Consider the following 24,805-nt stretch of genomic DNA (forward strand, 5'->3'; position numbering starts at 1 on the left):
TCCCTCATCAGAAATATACCCAGTTTCATGACTGTAATACCTGAACTCAATAATTATTGCTGGACAGAAACTAATGATAAAAACTACTTTCTTATTTCCAGTACATTTTTCGTAGCTGTAATGCTGGGGTCTGAAGAACAGGCCCTGAGCTGAAGTTGACCTACAGATGAATCTTCCAACCTAATATTATATTTAGCCTAGTATTATATTTAGTCATATATCTGCTTATTAACCAAGATGCTATATAATCCTTAGTAATGCTTTAAGAACATACATTTATGCTTGTTAGCACAGCATATTATTAATGATTAGTCAGGCTTATATGTGTTACAAACGTGTCTTTCTTTTTAGCCAAAGCCATTGGAGCAGTAGACCTCACATAACCACAACTGGTTCATATTTGAGATATTAATGTATCCATAGTACTGTATCTAAAGACTAGTCAAGGCCATGGGGATATTTGACAGTAGTTAGTCCAAACTGACTCCCTGATTTTCCCCTGAGTCCTGGCTAGTCTTCAGGGGAAAACCAAGAAGAGAAGAAAGACAGATTATTTTCTGCACCAATCGAGTGATGTAAGGTGGTTTGTTTAACACTATATGAGCTGGACCTTCTCATAGATGGGGGCTTCACCCTACGAATGGATGCACTGTGTAGGATTTCCCTGTTACCAGGAACAGGTTCTCCACACCTCTGCTGTGATCAGGGCCTAGCCAGGTGATGCAGGTCTGGATGATGGTAATGTATTATAGGGTTACTGGTGATGTATCTCTCTCAATCACTATAGACACTTTTGTCGTAATGATTAGATGTATTGCTAAATGTATTCTTTCAGAAACCACTGCTTTCGTAATTCTCTACTGTTTTGTACTACAGTAAATTTATACGCTTATTCTTTAAAGATGGTGTCTGTGTTCCTTCAATCCATCCTTGTTCCCAGGACAAAACAGATTGGCAACACAGTAGTGTTTTACCACTTTTCAGCAAGAATACTTAGGAATATGTACAGCACTGAAGGGATAAAAAGACTCAGCACTGGGGCTCCTATCTAGAGTGAAAATCCTTGTGACTGTGAAATGTTTCATTAAAGAGCTGCTATAGCTGTTCCATACTTTGGCATTTAGGGGAAATGACATAGATAGAAGCCTTTTGCTTGAGATGACTTTGCACAGACCAACTACAAAACATATCATTATAAATTAAATTACTTTGACAAGTAACAGTGCTCACAACTACTTTGTCCTAATACTCTCAGTGAGAGTCTCTGAATATGGGGTTTATCTAGGTGACATCATCAAGAAGCCAAAGAAGGAAATTAAACATGTCCTAGATCATTTCTTCTGAACAGGCTTTATGTGAAAGATGATAAATAGAGCTCTGTATTTTCAACGGGAGGTTGCAGCAGGGGCAGTGCTGACAGGCTCTAGGATTTTTGCCAAGGTATTTATTTACTTGTTGTGTCATGACAAATATTAACCCACAATCTGAAGTCTCAACAAACAGCAAAACCTCAGAGGGCCTGGCACAGAGGATCTTGCTGTGTCTGTGTCTCCTCTCCATGGGGAATGAGGTGTTCGTGTGTTTCATCAATTTCCTGACCACCTGGATTTATTCACCATGGAGATGAAAACATGTGCTTTTGCCAGTGCCAAAGTCAAGAGTTTTTCCCAGGACTGTCAAGTTTTTACAATGCTCCATACCTATAAACAAGTCAAAACCAAAGCATTTTTGATTTAACAACAGCAAAACAAGTTTTAAATATTGAATGACTGTGTTTGGGAGGAATATTAGCTTGGTTCTTTGTGTGCCAGAAAATGGCTTCTGTCAGACATTTGCTGACTAGAAAACAAAACAAAATTTTACAGTTTATTTGTAAAACGGTGTAAATTACTACCTAATTAAATGGTTACAGACTGGTGACTGCAGACATGTTATCATTTACTGAGAAAAGCTTTGCAGGTTACAAGAGTGATCATAAATAATAAGAACTATGAAATACATAATGAAAAAATTATTATATCCATTTAGGAAAATTTACCACTTTGGTTTGTGTAATCACTGCAAATGCTTTCACTTGAATGATAAAAGTGTATTTTTGCATGTAAGTTATTAGCCAGTGCAAATAATACATTGTTCCCTTTGCAGTCGGGATTTGAACAGTACTCACAGCAGTATTAGGAAGACACCAGCACTAGGCAAGTAAGCTTCTGAATAAATCACAGCAGAAATGTGAATAAGCCTGTGAGATGAGAGTGCCTACTTAAACTATCACTGAAAGAATATAAAAGTCTCTAGATCCAAATAATTTGTGCAATTTTATGTACTCAAAACACTGGGTTATGTAGCAATAATTGAAACATTAAGTGTGCCTTTTTTGCCCACATTTGATTAAATTGCCTCCCTGAGTCGCCTCAGTGATAACTTGATGATACTCTGTGCTGCCCTATTCACAAAAAGAGCCAGGTCACTCTATTTTATTCCCTGGTCCTTTGATTCTCAACTCTGGGAGAACAAAATCACCACGAGATGACATTTTCTGAGCCTGATTCCCCACTGTTTCACCAGTGCTGTAACAGGAAGAAGGAATCAGACCTATTGTCTTCAAAGCAGATATTTTATTCCCAGTCCCTCAAAGTAAAAGCCACTACAGCTTTTGAAGGAGCTGCCTGTGTCCTAAATGAACACAAAACATGACACATAAACTAATGCTTGGAAAAAAAAGTGAGATTTGGACAATGAAATCTGTTTTGCAGTGCATGTGATTGGAAAGAGACCAGGACAAGAAATCAAAAAACAGCACTATTAGGTCTACAGAATTCGTGATGCAGTTTTGCTAGGCTAAACATAGAGGCTTTGCACCATAGGAAAAGGCACCAGTCTGCATCCATAAATCTACCTGATGAACAGTATTCAGTCTTAGAGCTAGCCTGGATGTTAATCTGCAAGCAACATGGACTCATATCTGGAGTGAATACAGTAAAGCATGTGGGCGAAGGAGGCAGCTGCTCTCACCAAGGGTCAGCGGGATAGCCTTGCTGTCCTCCTCGTTGCCTCTGCCTGTTAATGCTGGAAGGGAAGTGAAGGCTATGAAATAACAGAGAAGTGGGAATAACCGCATCCAGAAACCAAACCTTTGTTGCCAAATGTCTGTTGACATTGGTTTTGTATTCATAGGAAAGCTAATGGTAGAAGAAAATTTTAACTTTCCACTGGCAGCAAAACGCAATTGAAGATTGTCATATCTCCACCCTTTTTCACAATGTTTTGCTGAAATTTGCCTGAAATTCAATATGTACTGTTGTATTGGTCTTCTCCAGACCTCACCGGGTTTGATGCCAGAAATTTGGTCAGTAACCTTAAACTATCTGTGATAAAAAATGTAACTTGCATTTTTCATACTCGTTCTCTTATGAAATTAACACAATTGCATTAAAGTCTCATCTGTTCATCTGGCAGTTTTTTCCCACTTTACACATAGAGGAAATGTTTACAAATAAACAATCAGAAAAACATGCTGCTAGAGATAGGTTAAGTCTTAAGTAGTGAGGCTAGAAAGATACCTCTGACAATGGCTGCTAGGAATCAGCTGATTTCTCAAGATTTGTAATTGTACGTTTCATAGGGACTTCACTATTGAAAACACTTTGTGAGGATTTAGGAGGAAGGTTTCTCCAACTGTCTGTAGTGGAAATATAACAGTATATAAATAGAAAAATTTAATTCAGGGAGATAAGGGATGAGTGGAAAGATAATGAAATTAGACAGCATTACTGGACAAAAGAGGAGCTGAACACACAGTGCAAAGCTCTCTGCCATCTATTTTGTGTGTGTGACTTTGTCTTTACATTGCAAAATTGAGTGCTTAACTTTTCTGTTCTTTAACCATTTCATTGTAAGCAGCAAAGTGAGGTGGGACTTACAGGTGACACATGACAAGCCAGTGCTATTGCAGAGCTGTTCATGACATGGATCTGACTGTCCTCCCAAACTATGGGCTGCAGTTTCCATCTCATGCCAGTCCATGTTAAGAGAATAACATGTGCCAGGCACAACAGATGGGTCAACAGCTGGCATATGTGAGCTTTGTGAATCACTGAGTATTTCCCAGCCAACCAGATAGTTTTGAAAAATTTTCGGGGAAGACGTTAGGAAGCTGTCCAGTGCCATTTATAATGAGAAGAATAATGCTCCACAGAAGACTAGCTGCCAGAGCAAAATGTTGGCATGTGATAAATATCACAAAACTTACAACTTTTTCAGAGTTAGCTCACCAGCCAAATTTCACTCTCTTCCGAGGAGGCTCTCACAGCTGTTTTATAAAAATAGAAAAAGATATTCACTGGCACTAATGAACACCCTTTATAATCAGCTCAGAACTTGAACCAAACCCAATACTAACACTCAGCCCCCAAACCTGACCCCATACCCTAAGTTACTGTCAGGTTAGATAACATTCTCCAGCTGAGAGTAGGAGGACATTTCCTGGGAAGTTCGTTAAACAGACACCAGCATTAATGTTCTTCATGAGGTTATGGCTTCTTTTGAAACCATAAAAGTTCTTGACTTTTTCTGTCACCGACTCAGTAGAGAAGCAGAGGAAAGTGGCAGTTCAGTTCTACGGCTATTGGACAGTGTCAGTAACTTTTCTTCAGACATGTTAGGTAACATTCAAAAGAAAAACCTGAAAACCCAAAGTTCTCAGTCTCCAGGACATATGTAAATCCCATGTTGAGTGATTCTATAAGGGATTATCAATTCAAGCCCATTTTTAACATATATTCTCTTAGTTACTGTTAAAAAGATAATGACAATCCTATCAAAATATTTGGTAAGTGAAGTTAGTGAGGGACACTAGTGCATGCATCTGACATATCACATGCTCAATGTAATTCCTCACAAAGTCTATGGTCCAATGGCTTCTTCCAAATCAATCATGGGAAGTCTTCTCTGACACAGGGCTTCACAAAACCCAACTATAGTTCAACAGATGAGTCGCTGCAGTCACTATTTTTCATATTGTCCACCAACATTTTGCTTGTTCTTTTACTGAACTTTGCTGCATTACTCACTTGCTGCTTACATTTATAATATATTCCTCAAAGCAAGAGCCAGCCCCTTGTGTATATTTGTACAGTGCCTTGCACAGTGAAGCTCTGGCCTCTAGGTGTTACCATAATATAAAGAATAAACAAAATCTCTATTTTGGGATATCCATACATTTTCCAAGCACAAAGGTTTTGTGTTAGTAATATTTAATTAATAAGCATCAATTTTTATAACAAGCAATAGCAGGGTGCTAAACCAATATTAACCACAGAAAAAATAATGTATTTTGCTTGTACCTGTAAATACTTAATCGAGGCTTACTGGAAGTCTCCCTTTATCACAAATTTTTTTTATTTCTTTTCTTTCATGTGAACAGTGTGGCAGTGGAGATTGCCTGAGGTATTAACAGAGTCTTGATATAATTGTGAGGGGTTGACACAGAGTGTTCAACCAAAAGGTTCTGAACTCCGCAACTTGCTTTTCCCATCCTTCTACAAACCTTGAATTACTTGACCTCTAGGTCATGCTACAAAGGACATCTTTTTCTACAAGGCTCTTCTGGGAAACCAGGGTGAGTGGGTTGTGCTGGATGGTGAGCAAGACCTTATTTTTCAGTACTTCCATAGGGCTTTTATATTATGGTGCTGCTTTTGACTTGTGTTTTATTTCACACACATTCTTTGACTTTTGGATAGGCTTGTTTTTTACTAAGTCTAAACTATAAATAATGATGCAGTAGGTCACTGGTGAAACTGCAATACTTATTCTTATAACAGTTTTAGCAATTTCTGAACAGTTTGTTCCCAACAGAAATAGGTGGTAGGAGGAGGAAGGGACACTGACTGATGTTGTGGAACACAAGTTTCCATGGAATTCCTGCCAGGGCTGACACTGTAGCTACCTTGTGTTGTTGTAGTGGACATTACATGAGTACTGCTATCTAGAACTGCAGCAGAAGCTGCATTACTTAACTAGAGCTTACATTACACACTATGAAAATTCAGGAGAGAAATCCACAGGAGGCCAATTTCATAAATAGCTTTAAACTGTGACTTTTGTTATGGTGCAATATGAAGAGAGCTCTGATTCCAGGAAAGCCATAGCTTGTCCTTAGGTCCTAATAGGATGAGTGGGACTGTTTGTTCAAGTTTCGTCTGGGTCCTGACACTGGTTCTAGTTCATCTAAGCCAGCTGAAGTAAATGCAATGGTACCAGGTATGCTGGATGAAAACAAAAATTTCAGGTGCAATAGATATCCTGCAAATGTTTGTTTGTAAAAAGAGTTAAGTTTAGGATAGATTACTTTGCTAGGAAATCCAGTCAATATGTTATAAACTACAGATCCTGGGGTATGTTGTAATGTGTAGGCATCCACCTTACTATCAGCAAGAAGAGTCCAACATCTTGTGATCTAACTCCCAAACAGCATCTATAAAACATGAGCTTTGAAATTATTTTATTTTTCTAGGTTTTTTGCTTTGGAGCTTGCCAAGATGAATGGCTAGTGCAGTCTTATCCAAAGACAGAAAAGTTTTTGCTTTGTGAATAAATTAAATACTATCTAAACTGGTTTGCAATCCCTTGATATAACAGACCTTCTGAAGCTACTTTTTGTTTAGGCTTTTCTCTGGTCTAGGACAAGGCTGCCTTTGATTTTGTAAGTGTATTACTTCAGTGTAGCTAACACTCACATTAGTGGGAGTAACATAATTCTAAAATACATTGTGTCCCTGTTTTTATTCATTATTCAGGATAATAGAGACACAGAGTGTTTGGTGTTGGTTAGGAATTACATGGGCAGTGGAAAACTTCTGTCCCTGACCTCAAGAGAAAGTAACTGCTGTGAAAGCACTTTCTTCCTCTAACACAGTTTTTAAGTATCTGGATATAGTCAGGGAAGATTTCTAGGTTTTTATTCAACTTTTAGCATTTCTATAGCTATTTCAAAAGTTTCATTTTCTTCACTCAGTGCTTGCAAAGAACATCACCTACTCCATTACTTCTCCTTTTTCATGTGTAGTCCCCCTGCTTTACTAAGAAAGCCATGCAGAGCTCTCCAAACTCCAAAACAACAGATTTTTGAGAAGAGTTGCAAAACCAAAAATACCTATATATCATCATACCACCAGAAACATTAGTCAGAAGATCTGAATTTTTAATCTGAGTGATGGAACTTATAGATTTTCATGGTATTCAACACAGTAAATATCATTGGGACTGAGGAAGATCTCTCTGCTTGTAAAAGCCTGGTCCAGTTATATTATTGCAATTCTTGAAACTACAGCCAGTTCTTTCCACCTGTTAGCACCTGACTGTATGGTATGTCCTGTCTCCATCATGATGGGATGGCAATTATGTTGCTGCAGGAATTCTCCTACTCCTGTAAGTGAAGTGTGGTCATTGTCCCTCACCTCTGAATCAATGAGTATTGAAATTTCAGCACTCTGGTGACTCTGTTTGTGAAATGTTCAACAGCAATTCCTCGATTTGTTCTGAGTAAGAAAATAGTGAATGAAGGTTGGTATTTATTAGACTCATAGGAGAAGGAGACCAGTAGCATTTTCCCCAGTGGCACTTTAGACAAATGAAATATATTTATGCTTGGTGGAATACCTAAAAGTTCTTAAAGTGGCAAGTCTAAGCACAGTTGGCTACCACTTGAACAAACAGGTGAAAGGCAATCATTCCATTTATCCAACTCCTTAGGAAACTGAACTATTCTAGGTGTCTAAGACCTGGGCTATATAAGTGAAAGGCATAATTCAAAAGCTGTACTTTTAAACCAAGTCATTTGCAAGTAAACCAAACATCCTCTATCATGCTGAAATAAGAACACACCCCAGCAGATTTCATTGACTTAAGTTCTGTCATTTGATGAAACCTTAATTAAAATGGCACAATTTAACCTTATACAGAATAAGGTCTTTCTTACGGCAAATGTCATATCATCAAATTATAAGAGGATCATGACTTTCCCCTCACCCCTTTTTAGTGTCACTTAAGGGTAAAGCAGCTTCAGGAGACAAGAGTGGAGAAATCCTTTCCAGACTTCTAGATGCCCAACCAGACCTTACCTTCATCTGCAAAGAGGAGTTGTCTTTTGTATCACTGCATGATGAAGCTGAACATTTTTTAAGAACAAAAAACCCCTCCGCTCCAGACATTTTCTTAGACGTACATTCCAGTACAAGTTGAGCCTCAGGGCATGGTATGAGTTGGTTTCTCAAGAGAACAGAACTCATGGAAGAGGGAAAAACAGAGAGAAATAAGAGCATAGCACTCCTCCCACATCATCAAACACCAGCCCTTCCTTCAAACAGAGATAAACAAACCACTGGGTGAGCAATGAGAAAAACAATAAATTTACCACAGGGCAATAAAATCAATTGTAATAGTAACTATTACTACTGCGCAGAAAATATTAGGCTGGATTTCTTTGTTTGTAGATCCAACCAAGACATTAGTCTCTTGTGCTTTTAGCTACTAAAGGCTTTTAGCTACTAAAGGCTGACAAAATATTATGAATTTAATATTAATATACTGAAATTAAACCAAAAATTGAATCCTTTCTCTGAAACAGAACTAAAAATTGAACCCTTTCTTTGACTTATTGCAACGTGGTAGCAGAGCACAACCGCTTCCCACTTCTTTTTTTGCCACCTTGTGTCCATTTCCCTTGCACAGTAAAAAGGTTGTGGGGAATTGGAAGCCCAGTTAGTCTTGTTTTATTCTGTATGAAAGCATGATCTCTGTGATTTAAAATATCATCTTTGGGCCTTGTCAGTTTTGAATACATCCAGGAGCAGAAGCAAATTTTTAGATAGCTGAAATTTAGTGGGAAAACCCAAAACCAAACCAAACAAACCACCAACAACAAAATACAAAACCATACAACGACAAAAAAATTCAATGGGAACACTATCATTTCCAAAAATAAGGAATTCAAGCATTTGGGTTACCTGAAGACAAAAAATAAGGGTTTTTTTAATTATTATTTCAAAATTAAAATAACATATATCCAAGGCCTCTCATTTAAGATTTTTTTTAAGAAAATAAACCAACTTTTTTAAAGTTCCTTTTAAACATAGTAGTTTCATTTCAAAATTAAGAAAAAAGGATTTTAAAAACCCTATGTTATTAATAAAAAATTTTTGCCTCAAGTTGACCTAAATTGTAAATTTTAAAGGTTTTTTTATATTTTATGAATGCATTTAGACACTTTTTTTCTTATCAGTGCAAATAGGTTTTTCTTGCTTATATTTTCTCTTTTATCCATTTGTCTATAAGCTGAAGTATTGCTACATACTTTGTTTTCTTTCTCATTAAAAACATATAGAGTGCAGATCCCTCTGATCGTTGGTTTAGACAATCTTCCCAATAGCTGCCCCTGATCCCAGTATCCCCTGTTGCAGGCACTGGGGTATGTGAGACCCCAAAACCTCAGTCTTACCTCAGCTGCTGGTACGCAGACCTATGCCCACTGCAGATCCCTGCAGTAACTGCCTATAGACATGCAGTCTATCCTATAGCTGCCCGTGATCCTTGCTCTCAAAGAGCACAAGCTCACACATATGCAAAGTGCTCTCATATGACCCCCAGGCTCTACAGCCTCTCCAGCACTCGACCTGGTCCTCCTGGTACCCCCAGTACCCAACTCCTCCAGTTGTCCTGCTCTCAGACACACACATACAGCTGGCTCACAAGCCACTCATCCTACTGACCAGCTCAGCATTCACCAGTGACCACATATTGACACGCAGCCCCTCACTCACTGCAGACACACTGCCTCCTCTGACCTGTGGTCACCTCTCCAGCGCGTGCCCCCCACTCCCATACACACACATATGAACTCAGGTAGAGAGCCCCCCACCAAGAAAAGAGTTAGGAAGGAAATGTGACAAGAAGCAAAGACGATCTGGGGAATCAGACAAGGGCACTGGCTAGCCACCTGCTTTCACAACTGGTTCCTTTTGTCTCCTTTATTTTGCCATGCCCAGACCACCTTGATGCCTTTTTCCTAACCCTTTGGTTCCTCCCATAACCATCCTATAATAAGTCTTGTGCAATTCTCAAATGCTCTTTTCTTTTATCCCCAAATGAGACCATACCTCCCAACAGTGACCCCTCAGTCTGAAGGCGACCTCAGGACAGCGTCTCCCAAAGATTTATGGTGGTAGATGTCATTTCCACCCATGGGGCGATGTCCTCCTGGGATGCCCTAGTGGGTTGGGTCAGTAACTCTTGTCTCTGGCTGGGTTATTGGGATTCCCCTACTTGCCATTGTTTGTCTGTGCTCTTTTCTGTGTGTAGTGACCAGCTTCTTGTCACACATCCTAAAAATACTTAGTATAAAAGGATGGTTCGGTGGGATTGGAGTCGAAAAACTCCTACTCAGAGTGGAGCTACTCTTCAGTCATATTCACAGTCCCACTTCTGGTTACATCTCTTTAAGCATTTCAGCAGTGCTTTCCTTTGTGTGGTTGCTTGAAGAATGACTGCTGGTAACACTGACTAACCATTTTAAACAAAATAAAATAAAGTATTTTAAAAAATATTTCTGGGGTTTTTTCCTCCTAATTGAAAATATTCACCAATCAATTCAGGAAAGAGGGAGCAGGTGAAAAAGCTGTGTTTATCCTCAGAGATTTTTTCAGTGGCTGAAGTATCAAAAACAGTTGGCATCTGGCATGATGAAGTTACAAACACCCTGGTTGGTGTGCTATGGGCATATTATCTTCTCTCACAAAATATCTGCTATACTGTACCAGTCTTCACTACGTGAGTATTGAAACGTTTCTACAGAGCATTTGGAGTGACAGTTACCAGTCAAGTTTTCATATTTCAAACAAAATCTTCTTTTACTGAATATTTCCTTTTTGGCACCTTTTAATTTCTGCTAACCCCTCTTGTAACACCCATGCTCTGCTCCTCCATGTTTATCAGTCTCTCTGCTAGAAATGGTTACAAGCACAGATGCTGCAGAGTTGGTGCAATTCTTCTGTCATTTCTAAAAAGAAGTCTTGTTATTTCTGCTTTGGCAGAATTACAGCAAATATTGCTGTGGCTGGCCACTGAGCCAGGAAAGTGAGACAACCGGGGGAGATGGGTTGCTGCAATACAAAATGAGAACTGCCAGATGATGAAGGCAACCATTGACCAGCTACAGAGAGTGGAGTGGTGCCCTTGGGCCTCTGAAACAGCTGAGAGTCCATAGGAATTCAAACTGAGTTATCAGCAAAACCATGAGAATTTTTCAGTATAGAAAATAAAACCTCTGGTGGTCCCACATGGTATGGCATCCAGTTCTGCTCATGAACAGCAGTACCAGAAGACAGACTCAAATTTCTCACCAACTCGTTCCATTGTGGTCAGATGCAACTCTTTTCTTTTGTCTAAAAGTCTTGCTCATTCATCTTTTCTTGGCTTGTTCAGCTTTTGAATAAGGATCACTAATTGCTGTATTTATTCAGGACCTAGGGTTGCACTGTGGAATGAGGTAAGGTAAGATATTTTTAGATTGGCAAACAGTCTGAGGGTTTATTTAAAAGATTTTAAAAATTAAGAGTGGATATTCCGTAATTCATTGTTCTCTTCCGAATCTTGGTTGGCAATTGATAAGCCAAGAAACCAAAGCAATCAATCAAAACCCACTAATGCTTTTGTCTTGAGTCCTTCAGCCACTTCAATAACTGCATCCTCCTTTGGAATACAATGTTCCATCTTACACACATAGCCATATTTCAGTATTTTTACTGCATAACTGCTAGTATCAACAATGCTGCTCCCACATAAGACATTGTGCTGTACCATAAAGGACTATACATCATGGAAGTCATCTGTATTTGAGTGACATGAGCTATAAGTTACTTATTGAACTCAACTGATGCACACAGGGCGTGTATAAACAGAATTAAATATGCCAAATTCTTTATTTTTTTATTTTGCACTGAAAAAATATCAGTCAACTAAGCTTTCCACACAGTGTCCCTTTATACCCTCGTGTGTCAGGTAATGAAAAGAACAGTTTTTCTGATCAAATATGACAATATTATATTCATAAATTAAAACACATATGATTTAGTCTCTCTTTTCTGATCTGGAAGTAGAATCTTCTTTATCTTCCTTTAAATCGTAGCCAATATTTGGGTTTTATCTACTTATAATGTTTCTTTTCATCAAGGTCTGAAGTATTTCTTATTTTGTCTATTTAAAATCATGAAACTATAAACTTTTCAACCATATTTCAGCATTGAATTTGTGTTGAAAAATCATGATTGAAAAATCATGATTGAAAAATCATGATTGAAAAATCATGATTGCAAATGTGCAGCGCCCATTTGCTCTTCAGTTCCAGTACTTTCCTATGAAATTCAGAAAAAGGATTTTCTCACCAAAGGAGAAGGATCTGCTTATTGAGATACAACTCACTGAGATTTCAAAGATTCTTGGGGGAAACATTAAGAATTAAAATTCCCCATAGGACCACCTGAGTCAGTGACCTGTCTCACAATCTTTGGCAAAGATGATGTTCAGATACTGGGTTTAATGTACATTTCTGTATTCCTTTAGCTATTTCTTCACCCTTTTTTTACTTTGGGTATGCACATTACAAGGCTTGAGCCATGAAAGGGGCTACTTCCTTTCATACAAACAAATATCTATCAGCCACTGTTTTCTGATGATAAAGACACTACTTTATTTTATGGAATCCATGCTTTTACATGTCTAACATACCAGGTTTTTCGGTATGATTTTATATACAACTATGAATGACCATTTGAAATAATTTTCTTATACAGCTTGGAGAATTACTGACTTAGTTCATGCAAGCAGCTGTTTTAATAATAGATTTTGTACATTTCCTATAGTTCAATAGAGTAATTGATTATAATAAATCTCCAAAGTCTGATGGCAACCTACCCTACTAAAGAAAATGTCTGATGGACCTGGTAAGACATCAACTCCAGCATCAGCCCTTCAGTGAAGGGAGGGAGCAGAGAAGAAATCATACACAATTGGAAACAAGGACTCATTGCCAAAAAAACACATAGAAGAATAGCACATGATGGAGGGATAGGCAGAAAATTATATACAGCTGGAAGAAAACATAAAAAGCCATCAGGAAATGCTATGAAATGCATTAAATGTAATAACAGGATGAGAAAAAGAAGGGCTTGTTAGTTAAAGGGAGAAAGAGAGCTATTGTAGGTGACAGAGAAAACCAAAGTTGTCTTGCTTCAGTTTGGTTTTTTTTATTCTATGTAAAGAGATTAGTTCAGATCAGTCACTTAATATGGTTAATATTAATAACAAGGGATGAAGAAAACAGGCAATATTAGGGTAAAAAGACATGGTCAATGATACTAAGATAAATTAGATTTTTTTAAAGTTATCATTCCCTGATGAGAATCACTTAAGGCAATTGGTTTAGGCAGCATTCTTGGATGACTCGTGAGGACTCAGCAGGCTGAAAAAGGCGAACTGGTATCCATTAGGGGGAAGGGGAGGCAGAAGGGAGAAAAAAGATTGAAGGAGGTATAAGTTCAACAGAATATGTAACATTGATGTCTGGAAAAATAATAGGAACCATGTTATCAATCAATTTGCAAGAACCTCAAGAATAATCAAGTAATAATGAACAACCAACATTTGTTAGTCATTACCAGGTTTAATTCAAAACAGTCTTGTTTCCTCTTAATAGGATAAATTTCCAAGAAGACACAGGAAAAAGTAGATGTATTTTGGCTTTAGCAATGTTTATAATCTAGTTTGATAATAGTTCTATAAGCATAATTAGAAAAAAAACCCACATCAAAACCAAAACCAGCTTGAAGAACAGTTATTGATTTTAGTCTCAAAGTAAAGAGAATGTTTTATCTTACACAGATGTCTCATCTGTCATATATTTGTTATCCAATTACTATTTATGACAGTGATATAAGCAAAGGAACAGAAAAGTACGTATCTTAAAACTGGGCATGACACCAAACCAAAGATTTTGGAAGTGGGATAAGAATCCAAATTAATTTCATAAATTGAAGAAATTATAAATACGATAAATTCCAAAATTACAAGAATAAAGAACTACATCTAAGTAGGAAAAATCTTATTTAAAAATTTATGTTGGGCAACAATTATCTTGAAAACTGCAGTGTAGAAAAAATTCTGACAATTACAGTGGAATGCATACATCACAAAAATGTGTTGCTGAAAGACAAATGACAATTTAAGAGGCATTCTTTAGAATGAGTTTTGTGTACAAAACAAAAGGCAAGGAATTACACCTTTTCACTCAACACTGCAAAAGCTTCTAATGAAAGATCATATCTAGAATAATTGGAGAAAAAAGTAAGATGCAAGAGTAAGAGTCTCAGAAAATGAGATACGTGTGGGAAATTTAGAAAAAAAAACAAACAGACAAACCACACCTGTAAATAAAATAAAAATAAAAACAAAAATTAAAAAAAAAAAAAAAAAAAAAAAAAAAAAAAGGAGAAAATACTGGGAAAGAGATGAAATACAATAGGTTTTTCCAAATAAAAGAGAAATGTTCCATTGCCTACAGGTGTGGGGTCAGGAAACAAGCTGAGGGTCTAATCTAAAACTCATAATAGATGGAAGGAGAAACCTTCAAAATATAATAATGTTTAAACAACAGAATGTGTTTTTCAGAAGGGCTTCACACCAGCAATTCACAAACAATTTCATCAACATCTGCCAAAAGCTGTTACCCAACAGTAAGGATCAGTTGGGATATTCAAACCCAGCAGCATCAGCTGTTTCTTCATGGCCAGATCCAGCTCAGCAAAACTGGTTTTAAGAATGGACAGCACATTTGAATCCCCTACAGATTTGTCACTGCATGGTTCCTCTGTTTTCTGATGGTCTCTAAGGTAAGAACAGCTTATCAGAGAACTTATGCAAAATAAAACATGCTGAGTAAAGTCATCAGAGATATTTGTGTAAATACCTCAATTTTTTAAAAGATAATGGGAAGGGTTACAATACCTCTCTTCTCTGTCAATAGGATAGGAAAGATGCATTCAAAGGAAATGTATAAGAACATTATGCACTTATTCACCAAAACACATTTCCCTTGTCCTAGCCCTTAACAAGGCAACAGGCCTCCATTTACTGTGTAAAACAAAAAAAAAGAAAAGAAATGGTGACACTGAATTGAAGGAATGTATTGGGAAGTCAGATAAGATCATTCCATTAATTCATCCACATACTTCACACAGTCACTTCAGAGAAGTCCCTTGTCAACAGTCGGAACTGTGGGGCAATATTTTTTTAATCTATAATTAATCTCAAGTCACTGTTTTAGAGAAAGAGGAGCCAAAGTGCCAATCAGACAATTATTTTATACATATTTGAGTAGCTGAGCCAAAAATAGCCTTTTTGTAAAGTAGAATGTACATTTTTATGGTGTCATTACACATCATCAATGAATATTTATCTTTAAAACAATAAATGATGAGAGAATAGCATTAAAGTGTCAAAAATAAAGTGGGGAAAAGTCTTGCTTCATAAATATATATATATGCAGAACTAATTTCCAGCTCAAGAGAAAATTAGGACTACTTCTATTTCCCTAACCTCCCCCTGCTCCTCAACAAGGAATATCTTGATGTTCCAATTTTATGTATGATATGTTTATTCATAATTTTCCTTATTTTATTTTCTTTAACTGTGTTTTATACTCCCTCTCTTTGTGCTTTGACAAACAGCTATCAGCATAATAGTGTCTGGAACTAAGTGAATGCCAGGGAGCAGATGCTTGAAATGAAGTTTAGGCAACTGGAAATGCAGAACAGCATGTTGTCTTAGCCATTTAACTCTTTCTTGCCCAGAACAGAAACAAGTCTAGGATGAGTATCCAGAGAACTAGAGACCAGGATTATACATTCTATGCATCATAACTTTCTAATGCTCTTTATCAATTCATTTGTGTCTGTAAGAAGACACCTGTTTACATGGGCTTTGCCTTCCTCTTCCCTTCTTTTCAAGCCTTCTTTTCCCTTCATCTTTCCTAGAAGTAAACAATTCATGATAGAGTCAGCCATATGGAGGAAGCAGGGGAGGCAAAATCCTTCTGAGAGGAGTCCATATGGTATGAATAGAGACCATGTATTACAAAACATGAGGTACATGAAGTGCAAAATTTCTACCTATTTGAAGACTTTAGCAAAAAAGGTGTCTGGCAAAATATGTCCCCCAAAGACATGGTGGTGTCTTTTTTTCCAGCTGCTAGAAGAGGAACTCAGGTCTACAGAATTTCCACTAGAATAATGAAAGAAGGATCATCTTGTAAGAAAGGACTCAGGGAAAAAAAAAAAGAACCACACCCCCAAAAAAAAAAGAAGGTAGTTTTTCATCTGTGATTAACACAAAGAGATGGTCGTTCTGCAAATTCACTGATACTGGAACTGTCTTCAGAAAAGGCATCCAGCTTCTGAAAACGTAGAATGACAGGAACTGGTTCCTCCTTACTTGGTGGACCATTAGGACCAAAAAGGCTGAATACTTATGCAGAGGAGCAAAAATTCTCCTAGCCTAAGCTGTTTCACCAGTTATTTGAATATCAGTTGATTGGAAGGTGACATTTTTTGCTTAATCTTCATGTCATAGGGCATACTTGAAACAAAAGAGTGACATGTATAAAGTTAGTACATTCTTTAAAAGTGGAAAACACAACCTCAAAGATTAGTAGAAGTTTGAGAGTTAAGATTATAGCAATTTGTTAGTAACCAGACACAATTATTCTGGAAAAAAATAATTGATTAAGCTACCAGGAGAAACACATTACAAAGTATGGAGCTAGTTAAATATTCCACTATATTTATCATCAGTTTCACATAGATCAGTTCATCAGTTCAGACTTCTTGATGGATGAATGAAGGAATCATGCTTCAAATTTAGACTTAAATTTCTTAGATATGCCTACATTAAGAAATAGTTGAGACTGGTCACTGTGAATATATGCTTTAAAAACAAAACAAATACAGATGATAACCCAGCACACTGGCAAGTTTGGATCCTCTGGGTAAGAATGCAGTAATTTATTATATTTTAATATGGATATGTTGCTTGGTGGGACTATTTATCTCTTAGATTTGTAACAAAGTGAACAAACAATTTTATGAAGGAGGTAAGCACATGTATCAGCTTATTTCAGGAGGTGCTTCTGGTTTTGTGATTTGGAGTACGTTACAGCTTCAGGAATCAGCTCTAACAACAATAGCAGCAGTAATAGGCTGCTAAATTGGCTAAAATTTGTATGAAGTGTTCAAGTGAAACTATGGATTTCCTTGAATTTTATTGAAACCATTTAACCGTAAATTACCTAAATCAGCCTAATTCAGTTTATATTCATCCATTCTGCATTAATTTATACCTTTTTGACCATAGACACAAAAAACCCCCCAAACCAATAAATCGATTTAAAGGAAAAAAAGTAAATAAAGGCCTCAAATGAATGAAACTATAATTTGAATGAACCACAATCCTGGTAAACAATACCGTGAAGAAAAGTACAGTCTTCTATATAGGATCTTCTGTATGTAAGAATCTAGATGGATTTCTAGCTACCAGATCACACAAAAAGGAAATGAAATTGGGTGTCACAGAAATTGAAGTAACAGGACATTATCGTCACTTCTCTTAATTTCCAGAATGTCAAAACCGATCTACTTTAATTTCAGTAAAACTAAAGCAAATCATCAGGCAGGTCCCAGACCTGGCATATCCAGGCCTGGTTGTCCCTGTCCAGCCCCTTGTGCTTCCTCCACCTTGTCCATGGGCCAAGACCTCATTTCAAACCCTTGGTGTGAATGGTCCCTGTCCCAGTAATGCCACAGCACTGCCTGTCTCCAGCCATTTCTTCTGGATGAACATGGATCTTCAGTATGTGCAGCCTGTCTCCTGGATGACCACCTCAGTCATACATTGCAGCATTTTCCCTGATCTCCATCTGCATTAGCTCCTGACAGAAGCCCCTGAGTAGTCCCTGGCCTGGTTCTTTGCTTTCCATTTCAGGGACTGTTGATGGGCACTGTTACAGTCCCCAGCTCTGCCCACCATGGCCATGACCTATGGGACAGCATCCATGAATGAGGGTCCATCTAAGATCCCAGCTTGCTGCCTCCAGAAGCACCTGGTGCTCAACACGTCCTGTCAGTCTGGAGGGTGAGAAGAGGGAGCAGAGAGAGAAACCATCTTCACTTGGAGCACTACATGGAAGTTGCTGCTCCAGAGTGTAAAGTGAGGCCTTGTCTTGCTGTCACCTTGAGCTGCTTCGATGCAACAGCCTCTCACAGGTCCAGATCTTCACGGTGCAGGATCTACCCTGGCTCCCCCCATCCTTGCCTCTGCTCCCAGAGTTTGCCTTGGTATTCAGAGGACAGCATGGTCCTCTTAAGGGCTTCAAACTCAGACCCTAAACAGGGATTCCTCAGGTTTTTCAGTCAAAATGAACCAAGTACTTCTCTGTGAGTAGGATAGGGGAAGAAGCCTATGTGTTGAATACAACACATATTTATTAATAGCTCAATTTCATACACTGCAAGAAATGACATCTAAAAGGAAGTCAAACCAGGGAAGAGGAGGAAAGAAAGTTTAGATGCTGCTACAGCTTTGGCTAATGGAATCAATATTGACAATCCAAGAGACACGCTAAATAAAGAAATAAATTGAAACTACAGTCTACATCCTTCAGCTAAAAGGAGTTTTCCCATGTCCATTCTGAACACACTGGGCCAGGTGGTTTTTTTTGAATAATTCTTCATGTCATGCAAACTAAAGAAAATAGGAAAAGAAAAAAGTAAGAAGTGCTAGTAACTGTTTGATGGGGTTTTTTTGAGAGCTAAAATCATACCAAGAAGAATTACAATATTAGTTTATCCCTGGGATACCCTTGAATGTAATTAAAAAAGTGTCATATCTCTACAAGAAAAATGAAGTGTTTTTAATGTATGACTAAAGGTATTGAAAGATATAATTATTTGCCTCCCCTGGCAACTTTGTTCTACAAAAGGAACAGTTTCATAGTTTCTACTTTAGCTCTCACTTCTTTTATAATATTCTTCTCTTCCTGTTTCATCTCTTCCCTATATTAGTACACAGTACTATTTGTCACTCTGCCAGGTCTAAGAAAGTGATACATTTTGATGTAATTATTCTTTTCCTTTCTGCCTTGTACTTTTTTTTTCTTCGCTATCTTATTTTCCCTATATTTCCTTAACTCCTTCCCTCTAGGCTTGTGCATAATTTCCAGCTACCTTCCCTGATTCTCTATTTATTTATCCCTTTTCTCTCCATTCTTTCTTTTTGTCTTCCGAAAACCCAACTTCTGATTGCTTTTCTGCATATTTTGTCACTTCCTTCCTAATTTCTTATTTTCCTTCTCATGCCCTTCACCTTTGTCATGCTCAAGAAATTGGGCAAGGAAGGCAAGAGATCAGCATGCCTGAGTCATGAACTGCTAGTCAAACTAAAGGGCAGGAAGCAAATGCACAGGCAATGGAAGCAAGGACAGGTGTCCTGGGAAAAGTATAGGGACAGAGTTTGGATATATAGGGATAGTGTAAGGAAGGCAGGCCAAGACGAAGCTGAAGCAGAATTTGGCAAGGGACGCAAAGAATAACAAGAAGGGCTTCTAGAGGTGTGTCAGCCGGAAAACAGCCAGAAAAGAAGGTCAAAAAAGGCACCCCCTGCCCCCCACTCCATTCCAATGAACAAGACTGACAAAGTGGAAACAATAGATGAGGAGCAGGCCGAGGTGCTCAACATTTTACCTCAGTCTTCAATGGAAACCTCTCCAGTGAGTGGACGACAAGAAGGGGACTAGGGGAGGAAAATTCTTCCCAGTGTAAGTGTAGAACGGGTTCATGACCACCTGAGAAATCTGATTGTACGTAAGGCCATGGGACCTCATTAGATGCATCCCAGAGTCCTTAGGAAATTGGCCAGTATAGCTGCCAAGCCACCTCCATGGTATCTGTAAAGTCATGGCGGCCAGGTGAAGTCCCAGGGGACTGGAAAAAAAGAAAACATTGTACCCATCTTTAAAAAGGGTAGAAAGAAGGACCTTGGAAACTTTTCTGTAGGGGTGATAAGCCACTGGCAAAGGCTGACCAGAGAAGCTGTAGCTGCCCCATTCCTGGAAGTGTTCAAGGCCGGGTTGGATAGGGTTTTGAGCAATCTGGTCTAGTGTGTGGCGTACCTGTCAATGGCGGGGGGTTGGAATAAGGTTAGCTTTAAGGTGCATCCCAAGCCAAAATATTCTGTGATTCTATGATTGGCTGGGCATTGTTTGGTTGATGCAGAGAAAGTGTTTTCATTCACTTTGCTTTCAGACTGCATGATCCCGCAGGAGCAGGGAGTCGGTGCAGGGCATCATCTCAGCAGACTGTAGCCTCAGACTCTGTCACCCCAGCAGTGTTGTCCCTAGGTTCATCCCAGGATGCCCAGGCTTTCTTCAAGGAGCGCTGCAAAGTGTTACAGGCAGAGCTGGTCCAGTGGTGAGTGGCAGTGAGGGGCTGCAGCATGATCCTGGCTGAGGGGTAGGTTGACTCAGGACTGTTAGGGGCCAGAGGGTATCCCCAGTGCCTTGGAGGGCAGACATGTACAAGGCTAGGGAAGAGGACAACAAGGACACAATGCAAAGAAGCAGCAGCTCCAAGGAGCTGGAAAGCAGTAGATCCATGGCATTGTCCTGATTCATCCCCAGAGAAGAGACAACCATAGGCCCCATGGAGTCAGACAGCAGCAGCAGCTCCGTGGAATTGGAATGTAGAACCCTCTCTGCTGCTTCCGGCAGGAGTTCCCTGGAAGAACCCAGACACCAGCAGAAGGTGCCCATAGGCAGGGAGCATGGCCAGGTGGCAGGATGGTTCCTGGGGAAACTCCATGCCTGGTGGAAATGCCACATCTGTCTCTGCAAGTGCTTGAAATTCTGCTTGAAGTTCCAGTGATGGTGGTGCTGGGACTTCAAGAGAAAAGGGTTCCATTAACCCTGAGCAGCTGGGGAGTGTGTGCTCAGGAACTGCTTGGGACAGCCCAATCCCTAGGCCTGATCAGATCCCTCTGTAGAGGCTTCCTGCCCTCTGGTAGATTCACGCACGTCCAACCTACTATCCTCTTCAAGATGACTGAGAGTGCACTCGATCCCCTCCTCCCGATCATCAATAAAACTGATATACAGGAGTGGTCCTAGTACTGAGCCCTGGGGAACATCATTGAATTAGAAAGGAATTCTTCCCTTGAGGGTGACAAGGCACTGGCATAGATTGCCCAGAGAAGCTGTGGCTGCCCCTTCTCTGGAAGTGTTCAAGGGGAGGTTGGATAGGGCTTTGAGCTACCTGGTTTAGTGGAAGGTGTCCCTGACAATGACAGGGGGGTTGGAACTGGGCGAACAGTAGGGTCCCTTTAAACTCAAATCATTCTATGATTTGCCATCTGTATAATCACCAGGTAGGATGTAAAAAGGGTAAAATATAGAAGGAAAAGTTGTACCCTGTACAACGCCTGTCTCTCTCTCCCTTCCTCTGGCACCAGATAGCAGTAGTAATCGAGGGATTGGGTTTTTTTCAAAGGATAGGAGCCTTCCTCATCCATCTCCTGACCACGAGGAAAAGAGAAGGAATCCTTTCTTTTACTAGAGAGATATATCTGTTTTTCTTACCCCAAGAAGCAAAGCAAGAACATATGCTTGGAAACCAAAGCTCACCATCTCAAATGTTGATATTCTTCCTGCTTGCAACAGCATCCAGAGTCCCAGAAATTTCTTCAGGAGTAAGGATGACAGCTTCAAACAGGCCTACTGTTGAATCCTTGTTTCTACTGCTTCTGAGAAAGGTGATTTACATTACAGATAAGTAAGATTTTCTTGCTGAGTGGAATTGTTTAACCTTTTCAGGGAAGGGAAAAAAGAAAAAAGAGGGGGCCAAACACACTTTTCTGAAACACTTTAATTTTGGGTATAACTACAAAATTAAAGAAGGTAAAGGTTTCCTCATGGAGCAATTCTACTACTTAATATCAGTAATCAACCACTCACAAGACCATTGTGTGGGCACTCTTAATCCAAACTTCCAGCTAAGGGCATCTGAATCCATCTCTGTGTGGAGTGCCTATTCCCAGCACGGGAGATTGTTTCAAGCTGCACAGCACCGATCAGCTTCATTTTTATGGACTACCTAAATGCCCATTCAGTCAGAGAGACCCCTTTCTTTAGAGCAGGGGAGGTGAGATGTATGCGTTTTAATTGTTGGTCTGACCTGGCAGATTAATTGAAACCATTCTTTCTCCTGAGAGCAGCACACCATGAGAATACAGAAATATTTTCATTTACCTTCCACTTGATCATTGATATCAATGCCAGACTTTCTGCTGACTTGGGGCTAGAATAAGTTGCTATGTAATATTACCATACTTTATACTGTTATACTTTTAGATTCTATACTGTAATTATACAGAATAAAATTAATTGCATAAAAATGTGTTAGCCTGTCATTAATAAGATTTATCATGCATTCTTCCAAGTAAATTACAAGAAATTATCACAACATGGTAAGGATGCAGTGTGACATAGTTTTTTGGAAAGCCTGAATGGAAGTGTTAGGGTTTTTGAATTGGTACAATCATTATTATGCTACCTAAAGCAATATCCCAAGAGTTTATTCAGGAGAGCACATGCACAATCCCTGTTGTTTAACCAAGACAGTGATGAAACAAGTGTGTTCTAAGTGCTGGCTTAAAGCAGAATTTTCTCTGTATCAGGCCTTAAGAACTCCATGTCTGTGCATATCTCTCTACAAGCCTGTATAATATGTTGTACAACCTAGGCTTAATCTTGAGCAGTCTACAGTCTTAGAAATATCTGAAAAAGCACCTTACATTGGTCTCTAATATTAAGAAATTACTATAGTGCTTTAATTTTTACCACCATCTTTCTACTCTGCCTCACTGTTCTTCCTCTAATTGCTGCTACCAGGTTTTTCAGGGCAGAAATTGATTTTCCATGTGCTTTCTGGAAACTATCAGGCACAATTCAGCTACTTAAGATAGAGTAACAATAAGAAAATGTACTGTAAACAAAACAGAGAGCATGCCACAATGGGATGCCTGACGCGTTTCTGCATGGGGATCTTCTGCACACTCCAACCAAGATGTTTTTGCTTCTTGCAAGTCCAGTGAATCATTCATACTGTAAAGGAGTAATTTAATTTCTCAAACAATAATGTAAAGCAATATTTACTGAAATAATGGCTAGTAAAATTCTTAAAAAACAAATAACCTCTACTTTTGTTAATATATTTGCCACAGAATTCTGACAGCTTTGATCAGCTTTGTCATTTCAGGCATGCAATGGTGTTCATATTGATTCAGGCATTAATCAGAACACATTTTTAATTTCAGAATTAGCACACGAAAAGTCTTTTCTGTGTTATCATGCTAATATGCTATATCAAAGACTAAATTAACATTTTACTGCTGCTAACCAGAGGCAATGCTTCATATACAATTCAGATGATGTTGCCAAACTTTTCACATTACCAGCTGTTTAAATCTGAGAGTGCTTAATATCTGTGGACCTAAAGAAAGATCTTTTGAAAATAAGTTAACAAAGCCCCCCACAGTCCAGTACCGGTATTCCCAGAGATAATGAAGCCTCATACTGTTCCTGATCTCTATTATGCTTCTAGTAATGTGGCAATGAACAGTGTTCCAAACACCATTATAGAACACCCCTTTCCATCTTCACAGGAGAGCAGAAGAGAGGATGGAGCTGGTAACCTGCTGCATCTGAACTGCTTTCCTCTACTGGGAGCGAAAGATAATGACAAAGCAGTAAAAATTGTATTTTGCTGTTTTCCACCACCTTCACATGAAAACAACTTCCCTTCTTCTAAAGCAACCATCCAATGTCAGCAGTTACCATTACGGATTAGCGTTTTGCTGGCAGAATTCCTGGCTCTCACCGCAGAGGTTTCCTATGGCAAACATCCCAGTTTCATCCTACCTGTAAATGCATAGATCATGCATGCAGCTACTGCCTGCCAGGGAACACTCATTGATCACCATTCAGGTAAATTTTCTTGACTTTTGTGAGATCTGTATAAAAACATTCAGCATGGTACTTGTGAAATTGTGCCAGCAGAAGCTTGTATCTCCTACATGAATGTAGAATATTTTGCCAGGAATCTGATAGATACAGCTGAGAGTACATGGAAGTTTTCACTTTTCTTCTGAGAACGGTTCCTATCTACGGTGAGGAACACAGGTTATGCACTCTGTTTAGACTTAGAATAAACATGATCTAGGTTTAAATTGTGATTTAAATTGCCATTTAAAAAAACTACTTCTCATATGCATTTAGAACAACGGATACACTCAATTATAAAATTTGACACAGAATCAAAGAACTATCCTTACATATCTGATTCTGAATTAAAAATAATTAAATCTAGATGGTGACAAATTAGATTATCCAGGAAGTTAACTTGCTCCAAAAAATTCCCCATCTCTTTATCACCTAATGATACTTGAGGGTATTGAAAAGACCTTTTCATCAAGTTTAGGACCAAATTTTGTCTATGTCAGACCAGAGGTACCAAATTTATGAGTACTGATATTGTCTCAGTCAATGGTGTAAAGAAATACCAACCACAGCAATAATGGCAAAGAACAAGAGCTGGGCTGTTCCTCAACTATTATTTGCATTCACTCTGGGATCTGCAGGAAGCCTGTACAGACC

General features: G+C 38.7%; 1 long non-coding RNA gene across 1 annotated transcript; it reads left to right on the top strand.

The window, feature by feature from the left end:
- The first annotated feature begins 20,876 nt into the window (after positions 1-20,876).
- On the top strand, positions 20,877-23,235 carry LOC127473101 (uncharacterized). The gene is made up of 3 exons (XR_007905282.1): positions 20,877-20,927; positions 21,812-21,903; positions 23,042-23,235. It is a non-coding gene; the product is annotated as an uncharacterized LOC127473101 (long non-coding RNA).
- The last annotated feature ends 1,570 nt before the right edge of the window (positions 23,236-24,805 follow it).

Source organism: Manacus candei, unplaced genomic scaffold, assembly GCF_025592945.1.
Source record: "Manacus candei isolate 608988 ecotype Guabito, Panama unplaced genomic scaffold, ASM2559294v1 h1tg000034l, whole genome shotgun sequence".
In the NCBI taxonomy this organism is placed as follows: Eukaryota; Metazoa; Chordata; class Aves; order Passeriformes; family Pipridae; genus Manacus; species Manacus candei.